Below are 2,500 nucleotides of genomic sequence, written 5' to 3' on the forward strand. Positions count from 1 at the left end.
GGGCCTGCTGGAGGTCCAGGTCCATGCCCGATGTGAGTAGCAGCAGGGCCAGCGCGCCCAGGAGCACATCTTTTTCGACCGTAAAGGGAGACAGGAGGCCGACTCACTGCCTCGGCTAAATGGAGAGGGAATTTCAGCAGGGCCAGGGCACAGGCATGGACCTTTTTCAGCTGTAAGGGAGGCAAGAGCAAGGTGCGATGTAGGTCCCCGGGGCCTGTTGTCGTACCATAGGCACGAGTGGTGTGTGTGTGTGGCAAAGAGTTTCTGCGCAGTGTACCAGGGGCACGGGGAAAGGTTGTTGTACCATAGGCACGAGAAAAGTTGTCGTACCATAGGCACGAGAAAAGTTGTCGTACCATAGGCACGAGTGGTGTGTGTGTGTGGCAAAGTGCTACTGAGCGGTGTACCAGGGGCACGGCGAAAAGTTGTTGTACCATAGGCACGAGAAAAGTTGTTGTACCATAGGCACGAGAAAAGCTGTCGTACCAGGGGCACGGAGGAAAGTTGTTGTACCATAGGCACGAGAAAAGTTGTCGTACCATAGGCACGAGGAGAGTTTGTGTGGCAAAGTGCTACTGAGCGGTGTACCAGGGGCACGGCGAAAAGTTGTTGTACCATAGGCACGAGAAAAGTTGTCGTACCATAGGCACGAGAAAAGTTGTCGTACCATAGGTACGAGGAGTGTGTGTGTGGCAAAGTGCTACTGAGCGGTGTACCAGGGGCACGGCGAAAAGTTGTTGTACCATAGGCATGAGAAAAGTTGTCGTACCATAGGCACGAGGAAAGCTGTCGTACCAGGGGCACGGAGGAAAGTTGTTGTACCATAAGCACGAGAAAAGTTGTCGTACCATAGGCACGAGGAGAGTTTGTGTGGCAAAGTGCTACTGAGCGGTGTACCAGGGGCACGGCGAAAAGTTGTTGTACCATAGGCACGAGAAAAGTTGTCGTACCATAGGCACGAGTGGTGTGTGTGTGTGTGGCAAAGTGCTACTGAGCGGTGTACCAGGGGCACGGCGAAAAGTTGTTGTACCATAGGCACGAGAAAAGTTGTCGTACCATAGGCACGGAGGAAAGTTGTTGTACCATAGGCACGAGAAAAGTTGTCGTACCATAGGCACGAGAAAAGTTGTCGTACCATAGGCACAAGCAGTGCGTGCGTGCGTGCGTGCGTGTGTGTGTGTGTGCGGCAGTTCTTCTGCGCAGTGTACCAGGGGCACATTTCAATGTGCTTTCTGGAGTACCAGGGGCACGAGGATTTTGCCAGTGGTGTTCTGCTTTGTTAGTGGGAGGGGGCTTAAGTGTGGGTCCCCGGGGCCTGCTGGAGGTCCAGGTCCATGCTAGATACGTGGTACAGGGTAACTGCAGGAGGGGGGGGGGGGGGGGGGGGGTAATGTGGGTTCACGGGGCCTGCTGGAGGTCAAGGTCCATGCTGGATATGCGCTGGAGCGTAACTGCAAGTAAGGAAAGCTAGTGGGGGAGTAGAGCAGGGGAGTATGTGGGTCCCCAGGGCCTGCTGGAGGTCCAGGTCCATGCTAGATATGTGGCACAGGGTAACTGCAGGGGGGGGTAATGTGGGTCCACGGGGCCTGCTGGAAGCCAAGGTCCATGCTAGACATGTGGTACAGGGTAACTGCAGGGGGAAGGGGGGGGGGGGGGGGGGGGTAATGTGGGTCCCCGGGGCCTGCTGGAGGTCAAGGTCCATGCTAGATACGTGGTACAGGGTAACTGCAGGAGGGGGGGGGGGGGGTAATGTGGGTTCACGGGGCCTGCTGGAGGTCAAGGTCCATGCTGGATATGCGCTGGAGCGTAACTGCAAGTAAGGAAAGCTAGTGGGGGAGTAGAGCAGGGGAGTATGTGGGTCCCCAGGGCCTGCTGGAGGTCCAGGTCCATGCTAGATATGTGGCACAGGGTAACTGCAGGGGGGGGTAATGTGGATCCACGGGGCCTGCTGGAAGCCAAGGTCCATGCTAGACATGTGGTACAGGGTAACTGCAGGGGGAAGGGGGGGGGGGGGGGTAATGTGGGTCCCCGGGGCCTGCTGGAGGTCAAGGTCCATGCTAGATATGTGGTACAGGGTAACTGCAGGGGGGGGGGGGGGGGGGGGGGGGGTAATGTGGGTCCCCGGGGCCTGCTGGAGGTCAAGGTCCATGCTAGATATGTGGTACGGGGTAACTGCGGGGGGGGGGGTATCTAATGGGGGACTAGATCAGGTGAGGATGTAATGGCCAGTTCGACAGCAGCACATCTTTTTCGACCGTAAGGGAGAGAGGAGGCCGACTCTCTGCCTCGGCCAAATGGAGAGAGATTTTCAGCAGGGCCAGTGCGCCAGGAGCACATCTTTTTCAACCGTGAGGGAGAGAGGAGGCCGACTCACCACCTCGGCCAGGGCCTTTTTTTCTCCCCTCTCCAGTTGAGCAGTCTAAGGGTAATGAGTAGCAAAGGTGCCCTCCGTCATTTATGGGAGACGGGTGTCTGAAGATGCGCAAGTCAGCAGACACCC

Source organism: Diplotaxodon limnothrissa, unplaced genomic scaffold, assembly GCF_057381915.1.
Source record: "Diplotaxodon limnothrissa isolate DT_005_m unplaced genomic scaffold, D_limnothrissa_male_GT1.1 unmapped_scaffold_10, whole genome shotgun sequence".
NCBI classification, from domain to species: Eukaryota; Metazoa; Chordata; class Actinopteri; order Cichliformes; family Cichlidae; genus Diplotaxodon; species Diplotaxodon limnothrissa.